The following is a 20,343-nucleotide window of genomic DNA, read 5'->3' as shown; positions in this document are numbered from 1 at the left end:
GTCAACCCCAGATTGTTGGGAAAGCTTCAGTAGAATAATTTCTTAATCACCTTCATGTTCTTAGGCATATCTAACCTTCAAAGTCCATATTAAAACTCCCTCCTGATTTCTTTGGGATTATGCTCTTCAGAATGGATGACAGGAGGAACAAATACTCATCAGGCCTGAGCCGTTGCCTGGCAATCCCAGGGGAAATGCCCCTCTGATCCCCATAAGGCAATCCTCAATCACCATTTTACAGGATAAGGAAAATCCCTCCATTCCCAAGGATGACAGAAGGAGAGAAAGACAGACTGTGTGAGGTGGGATGTGCTTCTCCCTGTTTGAGACAAAGAGAGAATGCTAGCACACGAGTAGCCAAGGGAAGGGAAACCAGAAGAAGGCTTTTGTAAAGCAGCTATGATATTTAGTGCAGTCACTTCAGTGTAAACAGATACAAATGAACTAATAGAATAACATGAAATGTCCTAATTTTAGAGTGACAATATTTCAAAATTCCTTCTACCTTTTTACCTACTTGAACACTTACACAGGTGACTCCAGAGATCATTCTGATTTGAAAGACTTATGTTTTAAATAATATGAGACATTTGTTACTTTTTTTAAATTTTAGAGTGAAGGTAATGTTATTTTTTTTTTCATCAAATGTATAGATGCTACCTGGGAAAAATAATCTTTTTGACTCAAACTTGCATTATACCAGTTGTGTTCTATGTGTCCTGGATTGCTATTATATCAAATTGATATTAACATTAGGACAGAAACTGAGATTGCTTTGTCTGGTAGTTCTTTGCTTAGTCACAGTCATTGTGATTCTGATTCTAAAAGCTGTTGAATATACTCTAGCTTTAATGATCAAGTTCTGGTATATTGATTTCCTTTATTTTATAGTATTTAATGCCAACTTATCCATCACTGAATTTTTTTTTTTTTTTTTTTTTTTTAATGAGCTCAACTGTGGTCATGCAGACCATTCTGTCTGTCCAGTTTCAGCAGAAAAACCCACTGCAATTGCTCTCATTCATCATGGTAGCTGTGCTGAGCATTCATAGGATACTTCTTTCCCTAAAATTAATCTGAAAGTTTATTTATAATACCATAAAAGCAGGAGTTCTGTCAGCTTCTTAAAATCAATTAAAAATATTAATGTAATATCTGCTAAGGGATTGCTTTCAACTAAAAACAATATTTACATTATTTTGGAAAGTAATTTGTGCAGTCTATTCTCAAAAGTCTTCAGTGAGGGGGACTCCAGACCCTCTAGACTCTCCATAGACAATCCCTTCTACAGTTTCAGTGTCTTCACTGTGAGAAAATTTTCACCAACATTTGACCTGACTCTCCTTTGTTTCAGTGTAGGACTGTAACCCTCTGTCATTTGGCTGTAGTCCTGAAATACAAACTCTTCCCTGCCTCTTTGCAGAAGGCTTTTAAACTTTGAAGGCTTTGGTTTTTATGTCCACTCATTTTCTTCCCCAGATGAAATCACCCCTGTTCAGATTTTCTTGCAGGTGACATTTCCCAAACTTCTGATCATTCCCATTCCTCTCCTTTGGACAGTTTTAAAGGCAGCTGTATCTTTTTTGAAAAGTGATGCTTTAATGGGGGTCCATGCCAGTGTACAGCTGAACAGCGTGAGCACTGCCTTATCTTACAAGAAAGCTTCTGTCTGCACAGCTCCCAACAGCTCAACCCTCTCATATCCAGTTTTATTTCTGATTTTATTTCCCACAGCTCTGAGGAGAAAGAGAAAGATTCTCCCTCACTCAAAAATCAAGCTTCAGCCTTGTGTTGCCTGCTCCTGCCTAGTGAAACCTTCAAAGTTCTTCAGATGCTGCTTAAGATGGAAAGAAGGTCCTGTATGTAATCCTTCAGAGGAGATTGGAAACCAAGATTTTTCTGTTTAGGTGAGACACATACTTTTTACCCCATGCAGCTCTCCTTTTGTTTTCCTTTCAAAATGAAAATCTGATAAAAATACAAGGTTTAGTTTTATCTTTTTTTCTTGCTTTCTTTTCTTACATAATTATTTACATTATTAAAGTGAATATGATGTAAAAGTACCATTTCGCACTAAAAAAACCAGAAAAAACAAACCTTGTCATTTTTTTTTTTTCTTTTTTAATAGTTATTTTTTCCAAAGTGGTTTGCATAGTTAAGTATGAAAAAACCAGTTTTTCATCTTTGGGTCATCAAAAATTTTGTAAAAAACCCTCACCCAATTCTTGAGTGGTTGCTCTCCTTTTTGACCTGAAACAATTAAGCAAATAAATGTTTAGTACATTCTAATGTAATTCTTTCACCTATGTAAATTCATTCAGATTTTACGTCATGATAGCTGAGTGGATTTGTTTACATCTGCATATTTTGTTATTTTCTAAAAAATTGCATGATTTTAATCTCAGAAAACTTAGGGGCTTCACTCCCTTAAAGTCAACAGAAAACTCCCTTGAGCTTCTCTTGGGAAGGGCTGAGCCTTTAATCTGTGTTTGTTTAATAACAAAGACCCTGAGATAGGTTGGTTGATAGGTTTCTTTCAGCCACGCAGCAATATTAAGCACGGGTGTTTTCCTGATATGCCGTGGTTTCTCAGACTGCTTCAGCTGGTACTAATGACTTTGCTATGATGATCTGCTCTTGACCCTCTGGCTTGTCTTTCTGTTCCTATTTCATGAAGGTAGATAAATATTTTGCAGCAGAAGAAGTGTGAATATATGTATATATATTTTAAATTAGTGGCTCATCATTACTCTGTTGTTTTCTTACTCCATTAAATTCCATCCCACATGATCATTTCTGAACAAACATTTGCTGTCAATATTTGCTGAAAAAGTCCAAATCAACCTAGTAAATAAAGCATTAGAAAACATAATTTTGTTTCTTCACTTGGTTAAATCCATTTAAGACTTTAACACAAGTAGAAACCAAAGACAAAGGGAATTTCTTAAAACATGAAGGCCTGTAGCACATTTGCATTTTGAAATTAATTGCTGACCTAATTATTTGTCAGTAGTAGGATAAGTTAATCAAATATAACTTACAGTAAAGCTTCTAAACACCCACAGGATTTTCTCCCCCAGAGTAAATTGTCATAGTGGTCCAGTTTGACAATCCATTCTCACTGTCATCTTGTGACCAAAGGAAGACTATCTGTGAAATGGTACCATATGGAGACACAAGAGAGAATGAAATACTTAGATCTCCTGTACAAAGGCATGATAAGTTAACAGTCACCAGAGGAAGTCAGGAACGATGAAGCTTTGAAAAAAGAAATACTCTGCCTTTCAAATCCATTTAGATTTATTTTTATAATCTTTCCAGTTTGGACTAAAATACTCAGATATTAAATATGCATATAAAATAGAAATCAAACGTATTGTGTGATGTTTCATTTCTAGTGTATCTGTGGATCTGCATTTCACGCTTAGCACTAGTTTGATGGAAAGGCTGGTATTTATAGGCAAGACTAGGACCTTTCCCTCTTCATCTTACAGAAACTGACTGTGTTTTCCCCAAATAATATGTCGCAACCAACCACTTAATGACCTGAGGCTAAGGGTGCAGAATTTTATTTCAAAACGCACTTGGAAACAAAATCTGATGAAAAGATCAGGTAATGTGACCAATGCATTATTTTCAAAAGGCATATCTAGGCATTTGAGTTAGAAATACCTCATCAGTAATAATGTGAACTACTTCATCGCTTCTGTTATTACAGTACTGCCTCTCTCCTGTCTGCTGGCAATGGCAACCCACAGTAAAGGATGTTTTTCTGATCATTTTGCACTCATTAAATACAGCTGTCACAATAGTGGATGCGAGAATGCATACAAAACTTTTATGCCACGTCAAAATAAAGCAGAAACATTTTAAAAAGATCTGAAACCTTTGAAGCCTTTTCTTGAGAAATATTGAAATATTGCTTTTTGTTGTTGTTGTTTGCGACAATTGAAAATGTTCCACAGCGACACACATTAAAACTTACTGCAGAACAAAACACCATCCATCAAAATTAAAGGAATAGGAAAAAAACTTGAGAAAAAATAAAAACAACTCAAATCTCTCTGAAGCACAAAGTGTTTGGTTTCTGAGAGTCTGAAGCTCTGGTTCATCACCTGATTTCTGGGTCTGAATGTGCATTGAGTTTCAAAATCTCAAGGGAGGTGACATTTATTTCTGGACTATGGATGAAATCTGTCCCATAAAGCCTCCAGCTGAGTGAAAATATTTTCCTCAAGTTTGTTGTTCTGAGAGCCATCTCCCTTTCAGGCTAAGAAGCAGTAAATTCTACAGTTGTTTGACATTATTGCTGTAAAAAACTATTTATAAATTTAAAAGGGCAGGGTGAATGATCCCAGAGCCATTCTGTGATTGGTGTGAACAGAGAATCACTTATGAGTAGCATTAGTTAATATTCTTATTTGTATGCAAGTGTGTTGTGAAATACTGCAGCAACCAAGGTGACCTGTTGAAGACTTCGGTCACCCTGAGCTGGAAGAAAACAGTAATTTGCACCTGTCTTGCACCTCCCCATTTCAGAATTGCATGATCACAAAAGAAAAAAAAAAGTGGTTGACTTTGAAGCACCTCCTTGAGTTGATGACTACTGAGAAGCAGAGCCCTCGAGCAAAGATACAGATTTTCAAAGATACAGAATTTTCAAATAACACCCACCTTGTGGGTAAAATAGCTACTCACAAGAACAAACTCACGATATTCTGGATGCCTGATCCTAAACTTTAATCAAGAGACTTCTTCAAAGATTGGACAACACAGGTATAAATAAATGACTTTTTATTTGCAATTACTCACTTTAAAAAAATGGCGTTGACTCCATTTCTTTGTTGTTAAGTCCTACCTTCTGCCTCTCCTGAACATATGGGGTTAATTATGTGATTTGCATGTTGTGGACTTTCCATTCCCTTTTAATTTTAAATTTGCAGCTTTTGCGTGTACAAACAATGACGGGAAAAAATGTGCAAGTGCATGTGCACATATACATGTGTGTGTGTGTGTCTAAACACACCTTTATCATGTGCCTGAAAAGTGCTTCACATTTACAATCCTATCAGCAGTAGGATGCATGGAAAGGAGGCCCTTGAAAGCAGACCCAGGCTGTCTCATTGCCCTTCAAAGTGCAAGCATGTGATGGGCAGTGGGAGACAACACCTGTGTGCTTGGCACCCATGCAGTGGAAGCTGCTTTCATTATGGGAAGCTAAGTATGTCTCCATGAAATATGGTGACGCAATTGTTGTGTGGAGATACACTCAGCTGTCTCGCTGTCTCCCTCTTCCTCTCTCTCCCTTCCCTGTCTCTCTGACTTGCTTCTTCCTGATGCACCACATTCCTGTTCCCTTTACTTCTCTTTCTGAATACCTGTGTATTGTCCTTTACCTTTGTTGAGGGTGTCTTCCCTGAGATGAAAAAAAAGAAAAATTGTGTCCCTGGCTTTGGGAAAAGGAAAAAGACAGCACAAATCTTACTCCAAGAGCAAATTCACCTAAAGAAGCAGTTTTTGTTAATGGGCATAGTGAAGGCATGACAAGAATTTGTGGGTGAGAATATTAACACTGGGAAGAGCATTGCTGAGCTCTTGTTTACCATTACTGCTTGCCATCAACATTCCTTGCTCGTCCAGTCCCAGGCTCAGTTCATCTGAGGTCCCAGCTACTGTCTACTTCCTGGGTTTCAGAAAACTTTTGTAGGCAATGCCAGACTCCATAAATCTGAATCTCAGGGCACTAATCCCAGTTACAGCTGTAGGGTCAAGCCACTTTAGAACTTCAGTGGATGGCAATAAATCACAGTGCTGTGACCAGTGGGGGGAAATACAGCCTGAAGAATATGTAGGTTTTGGATGAGTATGAACAGAAAGTAGAGTAAAGATGAAGAATTTGACATGCCCTATAGAGAAGAAAGGAGTGAGAGAGAATTCAGTTAAAGGGTACAAGTAGTGGAAGCGACAACTATGAGAAAGAGAGGAAATAATGCAGTAGAGGGAAGGACAGTGCATGAAGTAGGAAAAACCTTTTGGGGAAAGTTGAGACAAAGGGGAGATAAAAAGCACTCGAAACATCCACAAGCGACATATTGCATGCAGCCACACCTTTCCACAAGCCCACAGAGTTTGCCTCCTCTCTCAGCATCAGAGCCCTCCTGCTGGCCTTGGGCCAGCCAAGACACCCCACTAGCCGCTCCTGGTCTTCCCTTCTGGGACCTGTGTTCCTCACTGCTGCCATCCCATACCAGGTCAATACACTCTAGTGCTTGGCCAACTTCTCTCTTAGGGCTTCTGAAAATAATTTTCAGACTGGACTGTAATCTTGAAATCTGCCTGACAGGGCATGGTATCATCCCAGCTCTATTTTAAAGGTCAAGTCCTGTAGGTTTTGCTTGGTTTTGACTCATTCAGACTTTCCAGTGACCTAAAAAATGCCATTGACCTAGATAAGGGAGGGCAGAACTGGGGCCATAGTCAAATTTCCAGTATAAAAAGTGTCTTCATTTTCAGATGGCTTCACTGTACTTGACATAAGGTTTCACTGTTCTATTTCTCTTCCTGAATACATGGAAAGATCTGTACATCAAATGCATAAAAGATTTGACTTTTAATTCCTACCATGTATTTTGGTAAGAGGAATTAAATGTCAAAACACAAAAGCAATTATACACTTAATGGTAAAAAACATATAATCAAGTCATTTTTTTTATTTTCAAATGGCGGAGATCAAAATAAAAGGGCAAGAGGGTCTTACTTTGACATTATATGAGATGTAAAGGCACATTTATATCCTTTTGTACCTTTTACAAAATGAATATGCCTGTAATCATACCCATTCATTTTGAAAAGGAGATTGTGTTTTAGATCTATAACATATTTGCGAGGGTGTTGAGGAAGCGTCTAAGTAAAATGTGCCATAGGAAATCAACTCTGGGGAAATGCAGTTATTCTTCACGATGATATACAACTATTTTGGCATAACACTTGGGGTGAAACAAAGCCTGCTGGTACAGGACAGTCATTGCTGCATATTTAACCAACCGTCACTATAGCAAGTCAGGGAAATTTTTCTATCTCAAGAAGTCTCAAATTGCTGGAGGCTGGGACAGTGATCTAGAGCACTCTGCTATGAGGTTACCGGCCTCTTCTCTTCAGTAGCCGCCTGCTGATGGCCACTGTTTGGTTAAGACATGGGCCTTCTTTTAGATCTGCCTTTCTCAGGGCAATTTTTGTGTCCCTTTCCTCTATGTACCTATGTAACTATGAGAAAGAGAGGGAATAATGCACTAGAGGGAAGGACAGCTCAGTGGCTTTGGTATGAACTAGATGAAAGCCCCAAAAGCACAAATCTGAAAAGACAATTTACAATGCCACAGAAACAAAATTGAAGCTTAATTACCTATCAGACCACTGTTTTGTTATCCTAAAAGGGAAATATTTCTTTGGAGTGTGGCGATTTCCTGTTTCTGTAGATGGCACTCTGCTTAAAGCTTATCCAGGTAACCAAATTACAGGACCAAAAGTCCAAGAGCAAAAGTAGGTTGTTTATTATGGAGCTGGGCCAACTGGAGTTCTATTCTAATTTGAGCTCTAATTCCTGACTTCTAAAATTCATTTGGTTTAAATATTTGCATGTTTTCTTGATGCCTCTTGTATAAATGTATCATAAAGATTAAAAACCTGATCCCAACGAAAACAAGGTAAAAATAATAATTTGGGGAAGTATGAAAACACTGGTCAATTCACCTGGAGATCTGCTGCTTCTTTAGGCCAATTCATGTGTGTAGAGGTCTTAGAAACCCCAAAGATTTTAAGAGAATACTTGTATGTATATTTTATATCTAAGAAATGGTAGAACATCTATTTAGTGTGCCAAAGCATTATTGTATATCTATATTTAGCTTTCACTTTTAGTGGGTGTTATCTGCTAATGTATATTTTGGGGAGTTTGAAAATCTAATGTTAAACTGTGGTATTTCTCTAAAGAATGGGCTTTTGATAAAAAAAGAGGCAAAAAATCCCTCAACCTGCTAAATGGTACTTACTGAGAAATAAGATTGTCTCTTTCAAGAAGTAGAAGCCATCAAACTTTTAAATCCTACTTGCACGCTTGCAATTTTAAAGGGAAAAAAAGGATCAAAAAAATCACTTTTTTGAAAAAAGTAAATTTCTCTCGAATTTGGAGAAACGAGTTCCATCATGTTGCATTTCCCCACAGAGAGAATGCAATGACTGGCGTAGGAAGTTCACTGAAAACAAATTTTTTGATGGACATTTTCTGTCACCCTTTGCCATTACAGCATACATTTTCCTGTCACATAATATACGGTAATTATATGGATTTTCCTCTTTCCAAATCAGAGGAATGTTTCCTTACTTGAATGGAGGGGCCGCAGACTACTAGTCAACCTAAAAATCCTGTTAGCATTACATCTCAGCATAAATAAAGAATTTGGATCAGTGCCTTGTTAGATCACCGCTATTTCTAGCTCACTGAGTAAAAAGAGCATTTTTTGCAGCCTAGTTTGATAAGTAAAAGGTGTCTTTCTCACCTGCGTGCACTCTGAATTGTCACTCTCCTTCTTTGTTCCTTTGCACGCGGATGTTGTCAGCTCCTGAGTCACAGAACCACTTGCAGGAATGGCTCGGGAGAGTTTTGGAAGAAAGGAAAGGGAAAAAAGGAGCCGCATTTTTATTTAACAGGAGTAGGAGAACATAAAGAAAAGAAAGGTGTTCTCAAGAATGTAGCCTGCAGCCTTGTCAGGTAGCATTTCTTCTGATGGTTTTTTTCTCTCCCCTTTCCCACCCCAAGATATCTCTTCATCATTTTTTTAAACATCTCTTCTGGGACAGAGACATGAAAGTGAATTGTGGGTCAAAGGCAAGAATTAGGGGTTGCCAGGGCTGCTTTCTGATGGCTTTACTTTATCTTTGTGTCCAAGCTTTTGCCAGTTAGCAGGTACTGTGGGTTATCCATTCCAGTCACATCATTTTCTGCTTGATGACAAGCATCACACCTTCATCCATCACATTTACATTTCAAACTGCCACACTGCTCTATTGATTAATTATTTAGCAGCTCTTGGCCACTTGTGAGTGTTCCTGTGCTCACGTTTCACAGAGAAGGTCCATTCTTTTTATTTATGCGCAGTTTTGTAAGGCAAAAAATAAAATAAAAAAAAAGAAAGTAAAGCCTTTGACATACACACATCCCCATAACCTGTGTGTGCATGCCTGTATATACGAAAACATGTGTGTATATTTACGTGTGTGTGTGCGCTTACGCTGCTACAATTAGGTGCATACAGGGAACAGAAGCAGGTAATCTGATCAATAAGCACATGCTCACACTGATAATAGATTTCTGAGTTTTCAGAGCAGTGAGCAGCAGATCAATGAGACCTTGCAGGTGTGCTGGAGCCAGGAATTGCATCAGCTACATCACACTCCCTACAGACCAGTAGGGAATACAGACATTGTCCTCTGGGCTTTGTCACTTTGAGCAAAAACAGGTGAAGGGTTTTTGCAAGGGCCTACTGATAGCTGTCTTTCTTCTACATCACAGTCAGGAAAGGGCAGCCTCTGAACAGGACAGGAGGTCTTGTTCAGCCTAGGGTTCATCTTACCCCAGCAAATCACTCCCTCTGTTTTTTGCCCAGTTCTCCTTTGGTGGAATGCAGAAGGAGGATCTAATGTTATAGTCCTTTTGCTTGCTTGATTTTATCTGAGATAAAAATCCATCGTAAGAATAAAATCTCTCTGCTTTAACTATAAATGAAAATCTAGGTTAGCTCAGAAATCTTGGTTTGGAAGAGTGATGTTTAGTCTTGCTTCTGATCCCTGGGGCACTCCTGGGCACTCTGCTTTGGCTATTTTTTCTGACCCACCACCAATTCCCAACCAGCAATTCCCACGAGAGCAATCTGTAATGCTTTGGTGTCCCACGTTGTGGTATGCTCCAGACTACCCCCCTGATATTCCTTAACTGCTTGTCCAAAGGGACACGTTTCTAGAAGGAATATCTGTAAGAAGAAAGCAAGGTGAAGTATTCCATGATAGGAAATGTTTTCAGGAAAGTCTTTGGAAAAATCTGATGTTTGTGACATCACACTCTTCTGTTGGAGCAGAAAATGATGTAATCTTGAATTCTAGAATAAATGTAATATTTGGATCTGCTTTAATAATTTCTTCTGTTTTCATTTTTTACAAGTTTATTATGGATATAACCTAACAAATGTAAACAGAATGATTCTTTTCCTGTTCTTAATTTTCAATAATTTTTGACTTATGCAAAGTGTTAGGCAATGTGTTAGGCTAGGCTTGGTCAACATATTTCTGTCAAAATTACTTGGTTTATTATAAAGTACATTGGGAACTTGGATCAGGTAAATGAGTACACTATTTATATTTGCAGTAAAACATTACACCATTCAGACAATAAAACAAAACCATCTGCTTGGTCTATTAGTGTTGGTAGTACACTATTTAGCACACACAGAATAATGGATTGGGTCCTTTCTATCAAGAGTATTGAAATAAAAAGTGAAGTTCTGACTTGTGATGGAGGATTTGGTTATTTGGTCAAATATAATAACCACCTCTGGCTGCAGTTAAAGGAAATATTTAATGTTTGATTTTTGCTATTACTTCACCTCTATTTTTCTTCTCTTCCTGCCCCATTTAGTCCCTTTCTGTCTTTTTTTTTAACAATATTGTAAAGCGCAAAAATGAAGGACAGAATGTGAATCTTTAACTTATATAACAGAATGGTTTCTGTCACGTGAGTAAATTCAACAAGAAAGTGACAATACTAGTACTATGGCAACACTTGATAAGATCAAGAACATTATCATCTAGGTCTCTCTGTAGTACTGTTCCACTGTATAGATTCAAAATCAGAAGAACACCAAATGAAGCTCCCTCTCTAAGATTGTCATCATATAGTGCCTGAGAATATACTGACATCCCTTTTAATTTTTTCCCTTTATTTCTTTGAAAAAACCATTCTTTGTAGGATTACAGTGTATCTCTTATACACCTATTCACTCATCGACCCTAAAACTAGGAGCTGATACAGTGTCACAGATGATACGGCTGCAAAGCTCTTCACACTTCTCTTGTTTTTTGCTTGCTTCATCTCTCCACGTTCACAGTTAATAGGCTTGCTCTATATAAAAAAAATAAATACAGTAATTGGTTTGCCATAGGTGTGTTTAATTTGTATTGTCACAAATAAAAAGGAAAAATAGCACTTCATCTTTTTTTGGTTTAATGAGATCAGAAAAGTATTTTCGTAATTGAAAACAAATATTCTTTTAAATAAGGTCTTCTATTAGGAAGTGAGAACAATATAAAACAGACACCTTCCAGTGAACTCTTCTGTAAAATGGCAAACTTGATAATAAACAAAACCAATTAGATTATGAGTGGACTCCTTACTTTACATAGATTAAAATATATAAACATAAAATTCAGAATATTTGACAGGATTACACAGGCTCTAATTCTAAGTTATGCCATTTCTGACTGCATAAATACTACCCAGCACATCCTGTTACTGCCACTAATGAGAAAGATCCCAAGAAATTATGAGAGACAAAAGGTTGTTCTTCATATTATCTAAGGATACAATATTACTTTACCATTTTGTGAAGGAGTAAATATTCAGCTATTGCTGAGAAGGTGGTCAGTTGTATCGTCAAAATTAGCTGATTTCCACTTGGTGACTACAGTTCATTAAAGATGAACATCCACATCTTGTTGTCAATCCTTTTCTGCAAAATAATTATTGTTAATCAATTTTGATATAAAGGTCAGAGAAGAAGAATGCTATGTCTTCTGCCAAAGCCTGGTCATTCAGTCAACACAGAGAGTCAGTACAGTATTTTCCAGAGGAATTAAAAAGACAGACAAATAAACAACCAACCAAACAACAAAATGGCAAGTCATAGATCAAGCTAACAGTGCTGTCTGTGGAGAACAGTGTTCTTGCCTGACTTCCCAGCCAATGGAAAACTTCATCTTACTTCATTAGCCAAGCAGGACTCATGTCTGCCTTTCCAGTGCACCCAGCAGTCCAAGAAACATAGCACTGGTTCCATCTGTTATGATAATAACAGATTAACAACTACTCTTTCCAGCCATGGAACCCTATTTATCAGGTGGTCACCTGTAGCAGCGAATCCCATAGGTTGACCACATGCAACACAACTAATTTCTTTCTAAATTTTCCTCTAAATTTAGTTTATCATACCATTTAATGTCACTGACTGCCCTCTTGTTCATAGGTAATGTGACAGGAAAAAAAGAAGGTCATGACTCATGGTTTAATTAATCACACCTAATTAATCACACCTTCAGGAGCCTCAAGTAGGTACAATACTGAGAAACAGATTTTCTTGCTGTGCCTTTTACATGTAATATTGACAGAAAAAAGGGAAAGTGCTCCTGTTGCTCTGGGGTGTAACTCTCAGCCATTGCTTTGCTGGAGAATCACCACAGGATTGAAAGGAGGAGAAATTCTTGGTAAGCAAAGACCTCACAGGACTGCAATTTCTAGTGCATTCCTGCCCTTCCTATAGAAAGGCTTGAAAAACGTGCAGAAGTCATTGATCCATAGGTGCAAAAACCCAGTTGTTTGAATATCTTCTGCATTAACATTAATCTGGCTAAAATGGATAAACAAAAACATGCCTTAGCTTGTGGGATGAGCCCCTCCTAGGTAACTGGGTTCTGTACCTGCTCAGCAGGAAAAAAAAAAATTATGATGTGTCTCTTGTTTTATTCCAGACTAATAAACCTTACATTGTTTCCTAAAATATTGCATACTTCCAACAGAGAGGGAGCACTTTGATTCAGAGCATTGTGTCTAAGGGGTGCCAGTGCAAGGTGGCAGTGACAAGGCTGACTGTTCTGGGGCTGCAGAGAGAACTGATCTGGAGTGTCCTCGTACATGAAGCATTGCCTGAACCATTACTAGACTGTTAGATAAAAAATTAGTTGGCAGCACGACTGCTGTGACTGTGATAATGATGCAAAAGACAAGAATGGGGTTATTGATTTATTTGAATTGAATATTGTTAGTGCCAGCTTGAGGAGAGGACTCCAGGCACCAAACTGGCTAGGGGCACTTTGATGAAAAGGGTTATGATTACAGATACATGCTGGAGCTGGAGCATGGACCTTGTGCTTTCTATGTCCATCTGTTTTGCTTCTCACTCTGAGATTTCTGCCTTTCTCTACACAGTGTTCAAAAGACAACAAACACCAGGGTCTGCAGTCACTTTTGCAAGCTGGTGCTTAAAAATGATGTGCAGTGCTGTGCCTAGACCTCCAGGGAGCTGGCCATTAGGCTCGCCTTCAATAACCCCCTCTGGGGACAAAGAGAGACTGGTACCATGGTTAGAAAGGGTGCAAGGTACATGAATGCAATTTCCACTTCCCTCTGGTTTGTGTATCTCTAGGAAACAAGAGCTCTTGAAAGGAGGAAAGTACTCGAGACCCTACTGAACTCTAGATGTCATTGCTTTGACTTGATGAGAAGGGCGACATCCTGTAGTCCAGTATTCTGGTGGCATTTGAGACCTGTTTCCTCCTCAGCTAGAACTGAGACCAAGCTGCGAGCCAAATTTCACACTCTATACAGTGATCCAGTAACATAGTGACTTGATGTTTGGTGTTTATCTTCATTTGGTAGTGCAGTGGAAAATGTTTCGTACTTAACTTCACATAAATGACACAGGCACAGCTTCATGAAAAATCCTACAGGAGCAGTAGCAACTGCATACAGCTTTTAGGCTAAGGATTAGCTGCATTTAAAAAGGCTGTCCTTGCTAAACTGAGTACTGATTGCAATACCTTTTTGTCTCTTTTTTACCCCAATCAATAGTTTTTAGGGTTCAAAATAATCAGAGTACAATAATTCCTCCACGGGAACAGTCATGCAGTGATGAATTACATATTCCAACCTGCATAGTGTGAAAGAATAAAGGCAAATTTTGAACAAAACTTGCTATACTGAGGCAAAATTTATTTCTCTGCAAATGACAGGTATGTGTCTTTGCTGCTTTGCAAAGTTTAATACTTAATGGGAATAAGCTTTGGTAACACAACAGACTTAAAAAACCTGACAAAGCAATCGAAAACTCAGCGATATGTGTCCTGCGTGTGCCTTTAAATACTATTAAAATTGAATTTGACTAGACTTGCTCAAATCAGACCTGTTATCAACAACACATTGTCTCAGGAGACCAACATTTGTCCAGTTAGGGCTTCCTTCATTAATCGTCCAGCATCAAGCAAGCCAAATCCAAATCTGTGGAGAAAAAGCAATTAGATATTTTAAGCAGTGATAAGAACACCACAAATAATCAATTTCTATGGCATTAGCAGCTACCTAGCCCAGAAAAAGTCTATAAAAGCTAGAATTTATTGCAGAACACCAGACAGCTTACAGAGCATTGATTCTTAGTAGTATGCATAGATTGCTGGATTTAAAGAGAAATCCCTAATGGTTCTTACCTTTAATTTTTTTCCTTTTAAAGGGAAAACAAGGATAAGGTGTTCATAAGGCCAAACTGCAGCAAACCAAATGTTTAACAGCTGCTAAACAGAATTTGTTTACCTTTCAGGAGAACAGAATACTACCATACTGTTTGATGGCAATTATATGCAATCTAATGCATAAACTTCAAAAGTGATGAGACACTAAGTACAATCATAGTATTCTATGGTTAGAAAAATATATTAATTGTGCTTTTTTAAGGAAAAATATTTATTGCACCTGAGAAGCCAACAGACTAGAAATCATTTTTACATTTGTTCTGCTTGTGAATCTTAGGCTTGAAAGCCTTCTATTCCTCCATAGTGATCTCATACTGGAATATTTTAATCTGCATTAACCTTTGTGATTTGTAACTACTTATAAAAGCAAAACAAAAGGCAGTGCAAAACCTAGCTGACAAACCATTATTGTCTACAGCAGACAACAAAGTTTTGAAATATATTTACTCTTAATATTCCCGAAAGACAATTTCTGTATGGAGATGTTATAACGGATCTTTAAATGTGAACCAAAACATACCCAAACTCAGGTTTAGGCCAACAGGCTGAGAAATCAAAAGGGACTTTGGCGATCATCTCATCTGACCTCCCGTATATGAACACTAGAATCTTTCCCCAGAAGCTGGATTAAATAAATGTCTTTCAGAAAATTGTCTAATCTTCTAAAATCTCATTTTAAAGACTCCAAGATGTAGTGAGTCCACCTCTTCCCTGGGTAGGCTCTTCCAGTCTTTAATTACCCTTACTGCTAGGAAACGGTGTCTTATTTCAAGGTTGAATTTGTCTAACTTAGGATTCAAATACTGAAAATGCAGAGTGTTTGAGAGAGAGCAAATATAAGTGACATGATACACTTTATACTAATCCTAAATCAAAAGATTATGGAAATATAGAAAACATGACAACTAAAGCTCTATTTTGGCAAACATTTATGCAAGGGGGTATCTGTCTGCATAGGAAATGATTTTCTTTCAATTTTGCAAGCTTACACACATGTAAAGTTACACCAGGGTTTCAAATACAAATCAAAAAGAGGCATCTGGAGTGACTTTTGCTGCAAAAAATATTAGGCATTAATTAATAAATACAACTTCACTCTGTCCTCGTTCTAAGCAGCCTTTTCATCTGCTTATAACTACTAGAAGAAAAAGTGAGAAAACTTCCCATTGCAGAAATCTGATTTGCTGCTGTAGGGGTATGACTGCTGAAATCCAAACACAAACCAAGAGGGGAGAGAGGAAAAAAAAAAAAAGAGAGGGGAGTTGTCAAGATAATTAAAACTTTGCAACAATTCAGTAGTGGTGCTGATAAAAACAGCACTGCTGGCTGAATGCAAATAAGATGGTAAAGGCCCTGTTTGGATTATGGTAATTACTCAGTCTGAAGTTAGCTCCAGCTACACACACATATGAGCACACGCATACACACACAGCAGTGGAGTGGAACCTGACAACCATACTTGGCATGCGATCATAAAATTCCCTGGCACGCTCTCAGGATGCCATGTGGAGCTATTTGTACAGTTAGGTACAGGACTCTGCAGCGCAGGAAATACCAGCGGAAGCACGGCTGACCCGCCTGGCCTTCAGCAAGAGCCTGCCCCCCCTCCTTATCGCTGGCCCGGATTCAAAAGTGATCTCTGGAGAAGGCAAATCAATCGAACACATGTTTGGTCTAAAAATGTCATTTTGGAATATGTTAAGATATTTCCTTACATTAGACCATTTTGTTTGCCCCAAAGATTTGTCAAGTGCAATTGAATGCATACACATCACAACGCATGCCAGTGCCAGAACAAAATAATTTCAATGTGTCCTTTAGTACTCCGATAAAATGCAGGCAGTCGGTGTTGAAAGGAGATGCCCTGTGAAAGTCATGTGTGCACTTGCATTCTGCATTTCTTCCAGGAACTTGTTTCTTTAAAATTTGGGATCCATCCAAATGAGCAGATTTTGTGTAAGAATGAGGAAGAGGACCAGCTCAACCTCTACTCTTGCCTTCTAGACGGAGGAGTTGAGGCAGGCTAATTTATGTGATGAAAAAATCATTAAAGAAATTACAATTTCCAGCTCTGATTCCTAAATAATAAAGCCTTTATGAGGAAAATATCAATACAAATAACCCTATTAATCTGTTGATTCAACTTTGAACCAGTTCTGATATATGACAAAGATATGTTTCTTCAACAGTTTTCACAAGTTAATATTAAATTATATTGGCACACACATCATTTTTACTACTAAGTTCTTTGATTTGCTCAGACCCTTCACAGTCTCTGCAGCTGTGTGTTTTATGACCTACCCATCACAGGAGAAACTCCCATTAGCACCAGCACACAGCAGAGGAGATGTGAACTTTGCAGTCAGCCTTCCCATCCTCGCTCTGTTTTCGGTTAGTGCTGAAAAGGCTGTTTCGAGCAGATCAGAATAGTCACAGCCCAATCTCTGCATCTGAAAGCGCACCCATACTGTGAAGGGCAAGCTTCCCTGCCTGGCATGTTCAAAGTCTGCAGAGACTATATCAAATCCAGATTTATACATGACTGCAGATGTCAAGATGCAGTCCTCTGACCAATAGACTCCTGAGGGAAGGCACCCACACCTCCCCCTTCTCTCCCCTTCTCACCACCTTCACCCCCACACCCTTTTTCTCTCTCTCTGCATCGACCCGGTATGGTTGCTATAACACACACACACACACAGAGTGTATCAGCCTTAAAAGGCTGCAAGTTGTTTGGGTTGATGTACTTCAGCTGAGACACAAATTAGGTCTGGTTTGATTTGCTGTGGGATCCTTTGCTGGTGCATCTTTCTTCTTTTTCCAAAAAATGCTGCTGATAGGACAAAAATCAAAGTTATGTGATGTCTCGACTGAAATTATCTCAGGGAGGTTTGCACCATGTTTTCTCTGAGATTTTTATCTTTAAGGAAGGGAAAAAAAAAGTGGAACATTAAAAACTGCCAAGCTCCAACTCTTACTAATTACCTGAAAGTATTAAACTAAGACTTGTGATTGTACAACAGAGGATAACAATTGGTTGCAGATACTTAATTTCAGCTTTTGATGGGGTTATCATGAAAAGGGTGGTCAATACAAATTACACACGATCTTAATATCACCCTTTCCACTTTCCTGTATTTTGCACATATTTAATCACCTGTGGTTGCCTTTGACAAGATGCAAAAGTTGGGCTGTGATCCTAAAGCAATCAGGAATATTAAGCAGTTCAGAAATGGCACAGCACTACTTTGCCATAAAAAAAGAACATTTATGAAGGATATAATAATGTATTATAGAGGGAAAAAATCTATAAAAATTGCTAGATGTAAAAGGGAGTCTGATGAAAATGCACATTTATTAGTTCATATTAGACAAAAAGCACTTTATAACTATGTAACGTTGCTATTGCGATAAATGCAGTATTTTTACCAAAACGCTCAGTTCTTCTCACTACTGAGAGATATGGGATTATATGTCTTAAAACTGAGCAATAGTGATAAGACTTAAAAGACAAATTGATGAGCCACAAGATCTTGAATTTTTGTATTATATATAAATTTCCAGAGTGAATAGTAAGTTTCTGGACTCTTTAGTGTTTTGTACTGTGTGGATTTTTTATTTATTTTTTTATTAGTGGGGACAAGTAAATTTTATTTGATAGCTTGTTGTATTTAAAGACAGTGTAAAACTCTCATTGCAAACAGTTGTTTACAGTGCGCTTTTCAGCACAAAGCTGTTTTAAAGCTCAATTGTGCATTTTGCAGATAAAGTGGGAAAACTAACTGAAGGCTGTATTGTAAGCAGTGGTTGCCGTGGAAACCCCAGTTTCAAGAGCTGGTTCTCCATTACCACTTAATTTAGGCTTCCTAATTGCATTCCACTAAATCGGTAGCGACAATATCTGCAGAGCAAAACTGCATGCCCAGTCTAGCGCAAACCTCTTTGAAACAGGCTTTTTGAAAGCCAGGAGCTATAAAAACTCAGCATGACGCGGAGCATATGAGAAACCTGTAGTTCAAATGTACTGCTGCTTGCTTTCTCATCCTTAGTAACTTCAGTGCGTTCCACACCAATCTATTAGTTCAGTCTACCTTAAAGATCATAAAGCTCTGCCATGTGGAAACTCATCTGTCCACCAACACATCGGTGCAAAATAGATTTAATTGTACTCCCAACCCAGTATCATGTCCATCTTATTTTACTACACACCAGCAGGTAGCCGGTGCAGAGCCTTACTTTCCTTGAACTGCCCTTGCTCCATAATATGAGGAGAACAATACTTTCTCAGTTTAAATCATTTGCCACTGTTCAGCTGTGCAGCAAGCCAGACCGCCCATATGTGACCTAAAGAGAGCCTTGTCAGAACCACTAGACATAAAAGCATTCCAATTATCGACCATACTGCTTTAATAGAGGAGGCAACTAATATGATAGTGTAAGTGATTCTGCCACTGAGAAGCTCTTCGTCACTGTCAGATTAACACTTGAGTTAAACTCTTGTAAATCAGTCACATTATGCCGACGGTTGAGAAATAAACACAGACCTATTACTCTTAGAATTCCAGAGGGCTCTCCCTGCCATCTGAGTTATCTAGGATGCCCTATTAATCTGAATTTTGTCATGTTTATTATTTTGCAATTACTAATGTGGGTAACGTTGGAAAGATTTAAGTTGTCTATGATTAGATTCTGAAATGTGTGTGCATGCCTAGCAAAGTCTTCTGTGAGGGAAAAGGAGAGAGAGGAAGAGAGACAAAAACAGGAGACAGGTTATATGTAACTTCTGACTGAAAAAAGCCAGCAGATCACCAAATTAATTAAATCATATTACTTAAAAAAAAAAATATCAGAGCATTTAAAAGCAAAATACTCCAGTGTCTTCAAGCACAGGACCTCCCACAAACTCATAGCAAATTGCACCTCGTAACCACTCATGTGATTGTTTTTGAGCCCTCTAATATGTATCAAATGAATGCTGAAACTGAAAATAATAGGTAAAGAACTGATCTTGTGATGCTTCCTTCCTTTCACAGTATTATTAAATGTTGGTAAAATACCTTTAAGTCATACATTTTTAGTTTTTCTATTTCTGCAGAATTGTGTCAAGTTTCTTGTCTATTTGTCAAGTTTTCTGTCCTCTGCTCTCCCTGAGCTACTCTGAAACCAAAATGAACACACCTTGTTTTTTGAAATTGGGGTTTTAGATGAGAGAGAGTGGACAGATGAAGGTTGTTAACACTAGCTGAGATTTATTTTCAGTGATGCAATTCTTACCTGTTCAATGGAGTCCTCTCAGGCGGATGATGAGGCTGAGAGAGAATAAAATGGGGCCAAGGAATAGAAGACTGGCTGTTGAGTTTGTTTGGTCCCAGGTTGCTTCAGCCAGATGGACATTCCTCAAGATTTCTAGCTTTCTCCTCTTTAGATATTAGGAGACACATCTGCAACCAAGGCAGATTCTCAAATCAAAAATGTGTACAGATCTTTCTAAAAATGCTGATCTGAGATGATCTCAGTGTGTCTCAGGTCAGAAGCAGCAGCCACAAAGAGATTTTAGGCTAAATATCCTTTTTCACTATTATCTTTCTCCAGCAAAGTAGAGAAAATAGACTTTCTGTCACTTTTCTTCTCTATGAGTTTTTGCAGAGATCTTCTGCGAAGGCAGGGAGAAAATGCTTTTCCACTCTTCCTGTCTTCTAGTCACTATGTGGAAAAGTGTGGCCTTGGAAAGGGTGTATGGAACTCAAGGGAGGAAACCCTTCACCCCGTGTCTTGGAT

At 38.2% G+C, this 20,343-nt stretch overlaps 3 long non-coding RNA genes across 6 annotated transcripts in view; 1 reads left to right on the top strand and 2 right to left on the bottom strand.

Annotated features, from left to right (window-relative positions):
- Positions 1–8,665, top strand: part of LOC126649776 (uncharacterized) — a 63,094-nt gene extending 54,429 nt beyond the window's left edge. For 3 of the 4 annotated variants that reach the window (XR_007631156.1, XR_007631152.1, XR_007631154.1), the window contains one exon: positions 1,735–2,872. This is a non-coding gene — a long non-coding RNA (uncharacterized LOC126649776). Of the gene's footprint in view, positions 1–1,734; positions 2,873–4,539 lie in introns of those variants that run through there. The other variant, XR_007631157.1, reaches the window with a different exon arrangement.
- On the bottom strand, positions 57–8,657 carry LOC126649780 (uncharacterized). The gene is made up of 3 exons (XR_007631169.1): positions 8,556–8,657; positions 3,042–3,150; positions 57–319 (listed from the first exon to the last, which is right to left on the bottom strand). It is a non-coding gene; the product is annotated as an uncharacterized LOC126649780 (long non-coding RNA).
- Positions 8,666–8,746: 81 nt separating the features above from the next.
- Positions 8,747–20,138, bottom strand: LOC126649779 (uncharacterized). Its single transcript, XR_007631168.1, has 4 exons — positions 19,840–20,138; positions 14,223–14,317; positions 11,646–11,777; positions 8,747–11,170 (listed from the first exon to the last, which is right to left on the bottom strand). It is a non-coding gene; the product is annotated as an uncharacterized LOC126649779 (long non-coding RNA).
- Between the last annotated feature and the right edge of the window lie 205 nt (positions 20,139–20,343).

This window comes from Myiozetetes cayanensis, unplaced genomic scaffold (assembly GCF_022539395.1).
Source record: "Myiozetetes cayanensis isolate MyiCay16 unplaced genomic scaffold, myiCay2020 scf5-8, whole genome shotgun sequence".
Classification (NCBI taxonomy): Eukaryota; Metazoa; Chordata; class Aves; order Passeriformes; family Tyrannidae; genus Myiozetetes; species Myiozetetes cayanensis.
Note: the sequence above shows the minus strand (reverse complement) of the source record. Positions and strands in the feature narration are given on the sequence as shown.